Genomic DNA, 14,382 nt, shown 5'->3' with positions numbered 1-14,382 from the left:
TGACTCCATTTAATAAAGTGTTTTTAGTTTTTCACAACTACACTGATGTATTTATATATATCTATAACATGTTTAAAATTCTTAAGAAAATTTTAAAAATTGGGTTTTTAAAAAAATTATTATTATACTTTAAGTTCTAGGGTACATGTGCATAACGTGCAGGTTTGTTACATATGTATACTTGTGCCATGTTGGTGTGCTGCACCCATCAACTCGTCAGCACCCATCAACTCGTCATTTACATCAGGTATAACTCCCAATGCAATCCCTCCCCTCTCCCACCTCCCCATGATAGGCCCCGGTGTGTGATGTTCCCCTTCCCGAGTCCAAGTGATCTCATTGTTCAGTTCCCAACTATGAGTGAGAACATGACATGCATACAGCCAATAGACACATGAAAAAATGCTCATCATCACTGGCCATCAGAGAAATGCAAATCAAAACCACAATGAGATACCATCTCACACCAGTTAGAATGGCAATCATTAAAAAGTCAGGAAACAACAGGTGCTAGAGAGGATGTGGAGAAATAGGAGCACTTTTACACTGTTGGTGGGATTGTAAACTAGTTCAACCATTATGGAAAACAGTATGGTGATTCCTCAAGGATCTAGAACCAGAAGTACCATATGACCCAGCCATCCCATTACTGGGTATATACCCAAAGGATTATAAATCATGCTGCTATAAAGACACATGCACACGTATGTTTATTGCAGCACTATTCACAATAGCAAAGACTTGGAATCAACCCAAATGTCCATCAGTGACAGACTGGATTAAGAAAATGTGGCACATATACACCATGGAATACTATGCAGCCATAAAAAAGGATGAGTTTGTGTCCTTTGTAGGGACATGGATGCAGCTGGAAACCATCATTCTCAGCAAACTATCGCAAGAACAGAAAATTTTAAAAATTGTATAAAATGTTTTGTGGTCATATATTTTTAAACAGGCAGTTTTATGTTGTTATTGAGCTTTTATTTGTTAAACATGAAGTGTTGAAGCACCTGAAAACATAAAAATACTTTATAAGACACATAAGAAGTTGGGTGGTCACAGCAGAAATTGAGGCTTCCAATATTAGGGCATAATATAGATTGGACACTTCTACCATGGTAAATTGCAAAATGTCCAGGTATTTATGAACCAGTTTCACATGATGAATATTTCCCAATGAAAAGTGTCATGAACTCAAGGGGTAAAATTTCCTTTTTCTTTTACCAGTTTGTCAATCTAGGCTTAATCTAGGTTTAAAAAAAATAGCTGAAAAGTATAAATAATTATTTTGAAGTATCTTCATCATCAACTGGGTTTAGCTATGGCAATTCTCAAAATACTATGAATAGTTACAGCTTATAAGAATTACATTTTATGTATTCATATATATCTGTATTTATATCAATAAATAGATGATAGATAGGTAGATAGATAGATAGATAGATAGATAGATAGATATAGATAAGTATAGAAAATCTCTACCCAATAATCATTTGGAGACATTTCCTCTGTCCATTATCAATATCTATAGCTAGGATCCCAGAATCCATTAAGGAAAGAAAACTGTCCCCCAAAAAAGCATTTTTAACAAGAAAAATATGTAGAATGGATTAATTCCTTTAATTCTCTTGCCTCAAATTTTGAAAAACATGTAAATAAGGATACTGAAAGCAATATGTAAATATAGGTGCATCAAAAGAAATAAATCCAAGAAGGAATAAATACATTTATATTCTCAGATCACAGCTTTTTAAATGAAATCCACTTTATGCCTACTTCCTACAAATTATAATTTGACAAATACGCTGCATATGTGACAATTTTATTTATTTAGTATTTATTAGGATACTTTGTGGAATCATTCCTCATATCTGAGCTTGTCATGGCCAAATAATGAAGAGAAAGACCTTCTATTATCTTTCTCAGGGTAACTTACACATGAATAGCATTTTGAGTCATCAGAAAACACTGGTTCTAAGAAGAGATCAGGAAATCTGATTATTTTTGCATATTTCTTATTTCTGGTCAATGAAACCACAAAGCATTGTCAAACTGAGTTCTTGAATATAAATCAAAATATAAGTAAGCAATAAATAGCTAGAGGAATGCTACAAGAAATACCCGGCTTCTTCTTTAAAGAATAGTCTAGACTTTTAATCATTTAACTGATATGTGGAGAACATTCATTGGGCAATTTTTTTTTTCTTTAATTTCAACCATGTATCAAGCACTGAGCTAGGTGTTTGGTATACAGTAATGAATAAAACAGATAAAGTCTCTTCCCTTGTAGAGCATATGGTCTAGTAGTGATAGCAGCTCCTCTCTGCTAGGAACTGAACACTCTTCGGCACACCCTGGCTGCAGAAAGGAGTGACCCACTGCAGGTCTCATCTGAGCTATTCTGTCACTCAATAAAGCTCTGCTTCGCCTTGCTCACCCTTCAGTTGTCTGCGTACCTCATTCTTCTTGTTCTCAGGACAAAAACTTGGGGCCCACCAAATAGCTGGGGTAAAAGAGCTGTAACACCAACAGGGCTGAAACATGCCCCTTGCTCACCAAGTTGCGGGCGACAAGGAGAGAAAAGAGATGGAGAGAAGAACTGCGACCCTTTGGGGAGCCCAGACCTAGGAGCTCCCTAAGCCAGGGCTGTAACACCCTCTTTGGAACTCTGTGGTTCCTGATGTCTCCAAGCTTCCGGGCACCACTGCATTCTTGGTGTCAGCTGTGGAAGCTGCTTATGGTATGTCTGGTCCAGCCGCAGACTTGCAGGAAGCTGGTGCTCATGCCAGCACCTGGAGCTGCCCACCTGCTGCAGCCAGCATGCCTGGCTGTGTGCAGTTGCCAGACCCCACACTTCCTCATACACCCCTCATCACTCCATGACTGGCTCGCCCTTGACAGGTGTGGGGCCCAGACCAGTAGCATGAGTTGAGCATAGCCTGCCAGGTTGAGTGGGCAGAATGTGCCCAGCAGGCCAGAGCAAAACACAAGCAAAGGTACCATTGGCCACAGAGGTTTCCGGCTGGCAAGGCGACACCCCAAGGATCCTGTAACAGTAGGAGATTTAATAAGTAAATAAACATATAAGTATATTACTTCAATTTTTGATAAATGATAAATAAGGCAATGATCAAGGTGCTGTGTTAGAGAGATAAAAGAGGGAAAACAGGAAGGTATTTCCAGCTTTCTATAAGGTATTTGAAGGCCTCTCTGAAGAGGTAAATTTAAGCTTACATGAAAGGATAAGCTAGAGCCAGTTCTAAGAAGAGAGGAGCAAAATTTTCTCAGGTGAATGAACAACATGGCCAAAGGCCATTAATTTGGAAAAAACTCACCCATTTATTGTTGGAAACTATAAAAGGGCCAGTGTTGCTGGTATTTGCTGCAAAACGTTAATGATATTGTTTAGGTTCATGAAGCTGAAAAAAATGCCAAATCCTTGTGGACATTTTTATCTCAATAATACATTTATCTCAATAACCAGCTTCCTTATCTACATTTCCAGAAGACAATGTGATTTGATTAGTGCCAAAATTGATATGAAATTATTTTAATTTAGAGGAAAAAAAGGACTATATAGGAAGAGCATTCCCAAGAGTACCCTCTTGCCCATGGCTTCAACTCCAGTCTCTGCAAAGATTTCTTCCACCAGCAATTTCTTTTTTGTTTCTCATTCCTCTTTACATCTAGAATTATTTATATTTTTATGTAATAAGTAACTAACCAAGGCCTCATAAACTAGTTTGTAGTATTCATCTTCTTCATGCATAGGTATTTGTCCATTTTTTTTATTCCTTACTCCCTCACAGAGTTAAATTCCCTTCATTAAGGAAAATCTCGATTACCGAGACCACCAGCTTTAGGTTCCAGCAGTTCTTTCCACCATGTATCTGACTTTGTCTATTACCCTATAGGGTACAGAAAAGTGATGGATGCCTTCACTGAAAGTCCACCCCATTTTACATGTAAAGTGTCAGAAAATAAGAATTATGTTCTAAGTTCTTTCTCAAAACAGTACCTAGTATTAAAAGAACATGTACCCAAAGGACACTAGGCAAATTCTTAGCTGATTCCACAATTGAATTGAGAGGATTATGTATTTCTGGCTGTGTCACGTGTCCAGGTCATTAACTGCATCTTCATGTGAGCCAAATAACTGAATGAAATAGTAAAGCATGTTTTTGGCAACAGCTCTTTCAGGTAGTCAAATTTTTAATTTTAAATTTGGGTTTTTTTTCTGTTCTGTAAATGAATGAGACTTACACTTCAGATTCAAGTCAACATTTTAATTAAAAATAACATTTACTAGCATTAGGACAAATACCTAATGCATGTGGGGCTTAAACCTAGAAGACAGGTTGATAGGTGCAGCAAACCACCATGGTACATGTATACCTGTGTAACAAACCTCCACGTTTTTCACATGTATCCCAGAACTTAAAATAAAATTTAAAAAAATAATGTTTACTTGAATTTGCCATGGCATACTTGAAAAAAAATGGATACATTGTTTTAATTTCACTAGCATTTTATAAATTTCAATGCAAGTTTTTGGCAAAGAACCACATAGTTATATAACTCCCTGACATGCATCATCTTAGTACTATTTATTCAGAAAGGCCTTTTATAAAACAAACTTCCCTCCAAAAAAAGGAAGTACAAATATTGTACTCCGATTGTGTATTACAACTTGTCAAAAGTGTGATGTGGTGACCTAATTCAAGAGATCTGGGTTTGAGTACAACTCTACCTCCAATTAAAACTCACAGTAACTATTTCCTGAAGTCTCATATAGCATTCTTAAAGTTTTTAACTAGAATAAGGGTTCTTTTCTTGTTATTACTGACTTTTCTGTACCTACCATGATTTTGAGAGGGTTTCTGAAATTGTCATAAAGTTGGTTGTTGGTTTTTCTTTACCTTCCAAAAGAAGACTGAGGAGTGTCTCCTTAAGGAATAAAAGGTGCTAACGCACTTACAATTTGCTGCTTCAAACTAGGGGACTTGTCTAGTGCATTTGTTCTAGGAAATTAGAATCATAGACATAGTCTCTCCTGGAAGCCACTGAAAGTTCCAGGAAGCACTTGGCTACATTTGAAAGAAACACTCAAAAGAGATAGCTTGATCAAAGACAAAATCCCTCAGAAGAAACAAGAGAGGACTGGGTTCTAGGACCTCAGTCCCAGCACCATCAGGAAGCCTTATTTTATCCCTACCTGCTTACAGGATGCTTGGTATGGCAGAATTCTAATCCTACTTTGGACTGTTGTCCCTTTGAAACTTACTTCCCTGCGAGCTTGTTGCCCTAGTTCATTCCTTTATCTCTTGCCTGTATTCCTGCAATAACCACCGAATGTATGTCCCTGCCTACTGTAGAATGGCCTTGGAATTAATTTGAATGGCTTATTCAAATCCCCCAATCCCACCCATGGGAATGCTACATTGAGCACTCTCTTCCTCTGTGCTTTAAATACAAAAAGACTTTTTGAGAGAAAAGAGAAAGCAGCATCACACTCATTCTCCACTGATATGGTTAGGCTTTGTGTCCCCACCCAAATCTCATCTTGAATTATAATTCCTATAATCCCCATAATCCCTACATGTCAAGGGAGAGACCAGGTGGGGGTAATTGAATCATGGGGACAGCTTCCCCATGCTCTTCTCCTGATAGTGAGTGAGTTCTCATGACTTCTAATGGTTTTATAAAGGGCTCTTCCTTCTGGGCTCTTCTCCTTCCTGCTGCCTTGTGAAGAAGGTGCACTGTTTCCACTTTGCCTTCTGCCACGATTGTAAGTTTCCAAAGCCATGCTGAACTGTGAGTCAGCTGAGCCTCTTTCCTTTATAAATTACCCATCCTTGGGCAGTTTTTTATAGCAGTGTGAGAATGAACCAATACATTCACATTCTCTCACTTCAAGCCTTAGAGCAGGATACCTCACCGTCCCAGCATGGACAGGATGTGTAGAATGGAGAGACGATGCTCTGTTCATTGTGACCAGCTCTGCTTGAGCCCCAGCTGATTCTTCTTCATGTAGGAGTGAGGGGAATAGACCACCACCTGAAAAGGATGGCGGTAATACCAAACACAGGTGCCTCCTAGGCTTAGGTCTTATCTCTACCTTCCTTCTTTCCATCAGAGCAGGAACTCTTTCTTATTCCTCTCTTTCCTTTAAGAAGACGGATACTTATCTTTCATTGGCTTATTTCTCTCTTAAAATCAAGGCAGAGGATTCAGGGTCTAATTACCATGGATTTACCTCCATTATCGTTCATTGGAGACAAGCTTGGTTCTAAGCTTTGTTCTACTTTGGGAATTACGACATTCTTCTAGTGAGATTTACTGAGTTTCGAAATGTTTACTCAATACTCACCAAAAACATGGTCTTTGTGACTTAATTTTTCATTTTTCTTTAGAAAATCACCAATACTTAAAGAGAAATTTTGCTATCCTCTTGTCTTTCTTTAAGACAATTACAAAGAGAACTTCAGGAAATTTTGCATACCTTGCCTCTTGTCTTATTCCCTTCAGGTATAGTTTTCCCACCGTCCCCAGAGTGTAATATCCAAAAGGCAAATCTGACCATGCCACTCTTGCTTAATAAATATTCAGGGGGCTCTACTTTGCCTCCAAGATTATTAATAGGCATCGAGGGCCCCTTGAGATGGGTTCCCATTGCTCCCTGCCCTACCCAACATTCTCAGGCAACATTAAAATGCTGCACTCACCATGCAGGGTTTTATTTTCTTTCTTGCTTTCTCTCTTGCTACTCCTCTTCCTTGAATATTCTCTCATCCTTCCCCTTTGTCTTGGCAAATCCCTGCTCATTATGGGGGGTTTAGTTTTGTCTTCACTCCTCCAGAACATCTCCTCTGATCTCAGGGTGTCTGTAGTCTCTCAGTAACCTGGTATAAGTCTGTCTTTTCGTGTACCATATTATCATTTAGTTTTCTGTTTATGTGTTTGTTCTTTCACAGGTCTATTCATTTACCTCCAGCTGCTGGCAGAGAAGCTAACAAGAATAGAGATTCGCTAGCGTTTCTTTCTTTTCTTTCTTCTTTTTTTTTTTTTTTTTTTTTTTGAGGTTCTCAGTACTCGATTTAAAAAAGTAATACTTTTTCTTTTTCTTTTTTTAAATTTCAATAGATTTTTGGGAAACAGGTGGTGTTTGGTTACATGAATAAATCTTTAGTGGTGAGTTCTGAGATTTTGGAGCACCCATCACCTGAGCAGTGTACACTGTACCACCCTTTTCCCACCCTTTCCCCTGAGTCCACAAAGTTCATTGTATCATTCTTAGGCTTTTGCATCCTCATTTGCATTCCCAATTATGAGTGAGAACATACAGTGTTTGGTTTTCCATTCCTGAGTTACTAGAATAATGATCTCTAATTCCACCGAGTTTTGTCCTTTCAGGATTGGTTTCCTCTGCAGGACTTAGGAGGGCAGGAAGGTGGCAGCATTTAGCTATCAGTGAGTTCATGCTGATGCTAGGAAGAGAAACAGAAATAAGCACTCCTTTTTGAGTGTATCTTGGGACATTTTTCCAACTGCCTTGTTTGTTTCTCTTTTCCAGCAGAACTGAGAAAAATAAGGCCACAGTTGAGAATTTTGTGCTGGATGGAGACATCAAACCCAGAAATGCTGGACTGGCTGAGCAACTTGAGTAAAGCCCATCTTCCCTTTTGTCATGCAGGCCCTGGGAACTGCTTTAGGAATGAGAAAAATGGACATAAAATGGTCTAATCAGTATGTAAATTATTATCTGGCTTACAGTTTCATAGACTAAGGGAGTTATTGGGGGAGATTGCTTATATCTTCAATGTGACTTCAAGTCTATCTTTTTATACTTCATTTGCATTTATTAGTGTTTAATCCCACAGAATTATCCCATTCGCCTATTTTAAGTGTTCTAATTCTGGCACACAATTCTTCTACCTATGCGTTCTAAATATATAATTGTAGGTTGAAAGAATGGTTTTGTTCATTCAACCCTAAGCATTCAGTGGTTGCTACATTCTTCAAGTTATGTTTTCTCAGTTCCTTATGTTGGTTAACTTCTAACTGATTAGGCTGAGAAGTAGAATTTCCATCACAGTAGTACTCATGCTGAGTAGTCACTGCTTATTGATTTGTCTGGTGGAAAACCTGAAGGTAGGACCTGTATCAGTCAGGGTCTTAGCAGGGAACCACTGTTTAATCAAGTTAGGGCTTAATGGGAGATAATTTAATACTTTTTTTCCAGAGGTACAGGCAGGGTTAATCACTCCAATAACGGATGTTGAAGTATCCAGGGTTTCGCTACAGTGGGAAGCTATTATCTCCCCTAGGCCTGAAGGTCGATGACAAGGAAGTTATTAGAATCTGGCAAGTGATGGAATGGAGCTATAGCCAAGGGGCTGCCTGAGAGGGGCAGTGGCCAAATGTGATTGAGAATTGCTGGTGAAATGATTCACCAACCACAGGCAGAGGCTGACCATCATAGGCCTCCTTTCAATAACTTATGTTTCATTAATGAGTCATCATCAATTTCTCTTTCATTTTGATAGCCCCCTATTAGGCTTCAGATTTTGAGGTAACTCTTCTACTAGACATTTTAAAGTAGTAACTACTTAAATCTTACTCTAAAATCTTACATTTTAAAGTAGTAACTGTTTTTCTCATTGCTATTAACCAAAACCACACATTAATGCTGAGCTTCTGTTAAGTAAAAAATAACTAGGGATACCAGACTGAGTTTTTACAGCTCATTCAAAAGAAAAGCAATTTGACATACTTGTTACTCTTTGCAGGCTTAGCAAGAGAAAGACATGTGCTTGTTTATCGTCTAAACTAGCACTTTGCCCCTGATACTTCTCAAAGCTGAAGGACCCTCTAAGATCAAGAACTGATGAAGTAAGTCTTCAGATGTGATAAACTGGTGTTCTATTGGGAAATGAAAGCCAATGTGAAATTTGCAGTTGACTTTTGTGTTGCAGTTGAAATTTGCAGTTGACTACCTTCCCCTTTTATAATCTGAGTGTATTATGCATTTATATATAAATTTGTTTTTTCAGGGCTATAGAAAAATGTGCTGCTCAAAAGCAGATTTCCATCTTGAAAAGGCAAATTACTGGGAAAAATTAATCTGTTTTCTCTACCAAGGTAACCTAGTAATTTATGAAACACACTTGGGACCCTAAGCAGGATATTTGACACCACACCTTCTAATCACACCCACACTTTGTTGTGTAGCTGGATTCTGTTTTCTCATTGAACACATGGTTTCTTTCCCTAAAAATGAGAATGAAAAATCTTGTTCTTTGAGAAACAAAGTTGGAACTTTATGTATTTTTATGACATTATTTTGAGTATCAGTTTTGAGATAACTATTTCAGATTCTGGGAAGCAATGAGGCCATATCTGGTTTCAGAGTTGCATGGCTGTTACAGGCTCAATATTAGGTAACGTATTTTGTTTTCAGTCTGTTTAAACTCCAGTATTGACGGGTTTCTCTCTCTTGAACTTTGCATCCACAATTCAGTATTAGGGAGGGTCAAGAACATAAGTGTTTTCATCATTAACCATTAACTTTTAAAACATCGTTAATCCTGTGTATGATTAGCTCAGCTTTCAGAAACGGAATTCAAAAATATGGTAAAAATCACCAGGACAAACTTTTAACAGTTTTCACCAGTATTCCCAAAGTGATTATGAAAGCCTCGAGTTTTAAAAAGAAGGGGCTTCTTTATGGGCTGGGTCCCCTCAACATGGGGAGTTGATTAAGAAAATCTTACCACTTTCTTAGAACTTTATAGAAAAGAAGTCCTGTTGAAGCACAGGGGTAGTGAAAGGGGTGTTTAAGAAGTGGTCTTAAGTGAGGTTGCAATGGTCTCAACTGACGTTTTGGGGTGCCAGTGGAGCCCCTTTGCCTTGGTTCCAGCAGAAGAGTGATGCATGCAAAGCATGTAGTTATGAGTGCCCCAGGTCCTTTTGGGCTTTAGCTGCTTACCACATGGTGAAAAGGGACAGTGATAGAAATCCAAAGTGGACTTTATTATTATTATTATTATGGCTTTATATATAGTCAGAAGAGCTCACCTTCTTCTCCTAGCTCAGACATGGGTTTGGCTAAGGAAGGGGAAATGGGGTTGGAGAGGTTGGGAGCAGGGCATGCAATGCTTTTCTGAAGAAATAGGGACATGAAGGAGATATGCCCGCAACTCTCCATCAGGATGAAGGATTATTTCTATTAGCCTTTGAGCATTTGGATCCTTATGATTTTGGTGCTTCTCTGTAGCATTGGAGACATAGCAGGAGACTGCCTCCTGCTGGGGTCAGTATTTTCTGCATCCTGTGAACGAAAGTGAGAACAGCCTTGGGAACTGATGCCGAAGGTGGGAGAATCTGATGCCCTCAGTCTCCAGTGAACTAAAGTAAGAATTTTACTACTTTCAGTGCTTGGGAACTGCTGCAATACATGGGCTTCTCCAACTTACTTCCTTAAACCTCCACTCACCAGATTTTCAGTTACTGCACAGGTAGAATGGTGGGTCAAGTTCTAAATGTCACATGACTGTCTTGTTTATTTATATGTTGGGGGTAGCCCGTGGAGTACTTAGGCCCTAAAGAAACCCTTTTGGATGAATAAACATGCCAGAGCCCTTATGCTAGTTCTACCTGTGAGGTGTTTGCTACAGTCTGAAAATTTATGAAACCCCAGCATTCATATGTTAAAATTCTAAAACCTCCAATCCCTGTGATAGTATTTGGAGGCAGAGCCTTTGGAAGGTAATAAGGTCATGGGGAGAAAGGCCTCATGAACGAGATTAGTGCTCTTATGAAAGAGGCTGGAGGCCAGGTATGAAGGCTCATGCGTGTAATCCCAGCACTTTCACAGGCTGAAAGGTAGGATCGCTTGAGCCCAGGAGTTCAAGACCAGCCTGGCGAACATAGTGAGACCCTACCTCTACAAATAATTTTAAAATTAGCCCAACGTAGTGGTGCGTGCCTGTAGTCCTAGCTACTCAGGAGGCTGAAGTGGGAGGATCACATGAACCCAAGAAGTCAAGGCTGCAGTGAGTAAGAAAGTACCTTCCTACAAACCAGGAAGAGAGCCCTCACTAGACACCCAAACTGCCAGCACCTTGATCTTGGACTTCCCAGCCTCCAGGGCTGTGAGAAATAAATTCCTGTGGTTTATAAGCCACCCAGTCTATGGTATTTTGTTATGGCAGCCCAAATGGACTGAGGGAGTATTCCTAGTCCCGTCTCACATCTTAGACTACACGTCCTAGAGAATACATGCTGAGAGTAAAAAGCTTTTAGGTGTTTCAGGGCATCTCCCATTACCCCCGTTATCCTCTTTTCCCTAAAGTCATGGAGTGAGGGGGTTCAGAACTAACTGAAGCACATAAATTTATACTAAGAGATCACATAACACCCTTTCGTTGACTCTCAGGCCCATGGGGTAACCTAGTGCCCAGAGCCCCCTCACTTGAGATCTTGGAGGTTCCCTGTCAAAGGCCTAGAAAGACCAGAGTTGAGAGCTGCCACTGCAGTTCAATGCAATTCCCATTTCATCTTCCAATAAGAGCTTTCAATATCTCCCAGATCCTCCTAAAATCCTTTCATTGGTGATGGCCTAGACTGTAGTCTCTGCCTGAAGTCTCACCAGCTCAGAGTAGAGCTTCCATTATGAGAAACTCTGATGCTTCCATGCACACGGAGTGGGTAGATGGGTAGGTCAGGGCAATGGACATGTTTAGATGTACCAAGTAGGAAAGAGGAAAGGTCAGAATCATATTCTTCCTTATGGGAAATGCTCAGTTTCCTGTCTATAAAATGGGCAAAATCCCCGTTTCCTGTCTATAAAATGGGCAAAATCCCCTGCCCCATCTCGTCGCTGAGTAATCATGCAAAGCAGATAAATCAGGAGGGATAATCAGGTCCTCAGTGGCATCAGTGGATTCTTACACTCTCTGAACCCTTAAGGTTACAGGCAAGCAATATTTTTCCCAAGACACTGCGGAGAAGTCACGAGGAGTTTAAGTTTCTGTTATTCTACTAACTGTTTAACCTTTGGAACAGTTACTTCAAATCACTCAGCTTCAGTTTTTGCCTGTAAATATCTTGTAGCATGTCCATGATAAACTATGGAGATGGTGAGGTCTGTCCAACTGCAGATGAGAGAAATTCACCCTCAAGGTTTGTTGAGCAGCTCTCCCTGTGTGGTTGCCATCCCCTCCTACTGCAATCTGCTTTCCTTGTGCAGTGGATAAATAGAATACAGATGACTCAAGACTCAGGTCATCCCAGCATAGCAGTTCCAGAAGAAAGAAAACTTCCCTCTGCTAGAATCTTTTCTTAAAAATCCCAAAGAAGAGGTCAAACAAGCATGGCTGGGGCCATGTGTTCATCCTAGAGCCAAAATCTTTGAATGGAACAATGTGATGCTGTGATTGAACAGAGTTGGCTCTTGTGCTTATCTCCATGGCTGGGTTGTTGCAGTGGCAAGTTCATTGGAAAAACATGGAGTAAAGGAAGGGTAATTCCCAAATGAAGAGGAGTTAACATAAAAAGAAGGGAGAATCAAATGCTCTGGATTCAGTAACAACAGATATCCATGACAAATTGAGAATATGTCGTCATGGAATACAAGGAAGTGTGAGCAACCAAACCAAGAACAGCATAGGAAGGCACTTGGGCCTTGGCAATGCTGGAAGAGAACTTGGCTTCAGCACAGAGTTTCTCTTTACTGTTATATCTACTTCTTTGTGTAAGTTTGCTTCCTTTTACTTCACTATACACTGGCTTTCTCCACATGTCATGAAACATAATGGGTATTAGTACCACTCCCACCAATGATTCATGTCCTCCATTCCATTCCCACCAATGATCCATGTTCTTTTCACAGAAGGGTTGATATGGAAGCAGGGTATTTAGGCAACTCTGAGACACAGAAGACCTTCACTTTGTGATCCCCCATGTTCATCTTCTGCCCCTTTTCTTCATCTCTTGAGTCATCCATCTCCTGTGTATTAGCCAACCTTGGTAGATGTCTATATAGATCATTATCTGACCAATACAATTTTTTTAATTTTTATTTTTTGGGGGCATATAGTAGGTATATATATTTATGGGGTATGTGAAAATTTTTGATATAGGCATGCAAAGTGTAATAATCTCATCAGGATAAATGGAGTATCCATCATCTCAACTGTTTATCCTTTGTGTTACAAATAATCTAATTATACCCTTTCAATTATTTTTAAATGAGCAATTAAATGATTATTGACTATTGTCACCCTGATGTGCTGTCAAATTGTTATTCATTCTAACAATATTTTGGTACCTATTAACCATTCCCACTTCCCTTGATCCCCCCATTAACCTTCTCAGCATCTGGTAGCCATCTTTCTACTCTCTATCTCCATGAATTCAATTGTTTTAATTTTTAGATCCCACAAATAAGTGAAAACGTGAAGTTTGGGTCTTTCTATGCCTGGTTTATTTCACTTTACATAATGATGTGCAGTTCCATCAGTGTTGTTGCAAATGACAGGATCTCATTTTTTATGGCTGAACAGTACTCCATTGTGTATATGTAACACAGTTTCTTTTTTTTTTTTTCTTAAGAGATCGGGTCTTGCTTTGTCACCCAGGCTGGAGGACAGTGGTGTGATCATGGTTCACTGCCATCTTGAACTCCCAGGCTCAAGTGATCCTACTGCCTCTGCATCCTGAGTAGCTGGGTCTAGAGATGTGAGCCACCATGGCGGGCTAATTAAACAAAAAAAAAGTAGAGATGGGGAGTTGCCATCTTGCCCACATTGATCTCAAACTCCTGGACTCAAAAACAGTCCTCCTGCCTTTGCCTCCCAAAGTGCTAAGATAAAAGGCATGAGCCACCACACCCGGCCTCACATTTTCTTTATCCATTAATTTGTTGATGGACACTTGGGTTGTTTCCAAATCTTGGCCATTGTGAAGAGTGCCACAACAAACATGGGAATTTACATTTCTCTTCGATATCCTGATTTCCTTTCTTTTGGGTATATACCTAGCAGTGAGACTGCTGAATCATAACGCAGCTCTATTTTAGTTTGTTGAGGAGCCTCCAAACTGTTCTGTGTAGCAGTTGTACTAATTTACATCCCCACCAACAGTTTACAAGGGTTCCCTTTTCTCCTCATCCTTGCCAGAATTTGTTATTTCTTGCCTTTGAATAAAGCCATTTTAACTGGAGTGAGAAGACATCTCCTTGGTGTTTTGATTTGCATTTATCTCATAATGAATGATGTTGAGCACCTTTTCATATAGCTGATTGCCATCTGTATGTCTTCTTTTGAGAGATGTCTACTCAGACCTTTTGCCTATGTTTTAATTGGATTATTAGATTTT

Source organism: Chlorocebus sabaeus, chromosome 7, assembly GCF_047675955.1.
Source record: "Chlorocebus sabaeus isolate Y175 chromosome 7, mChlSab1.0.hap1, whole genome shotgun sequence".
Taxonomy (NCBI): Eukaryota; Metazoa; Chordata; class Mammalia; order Primates; family Cercopithecidae; genus Chlorocebus; species Chlorocebus sabaeus.
This window is presented reverse-complemented; position numbering follows the sequence as displayed.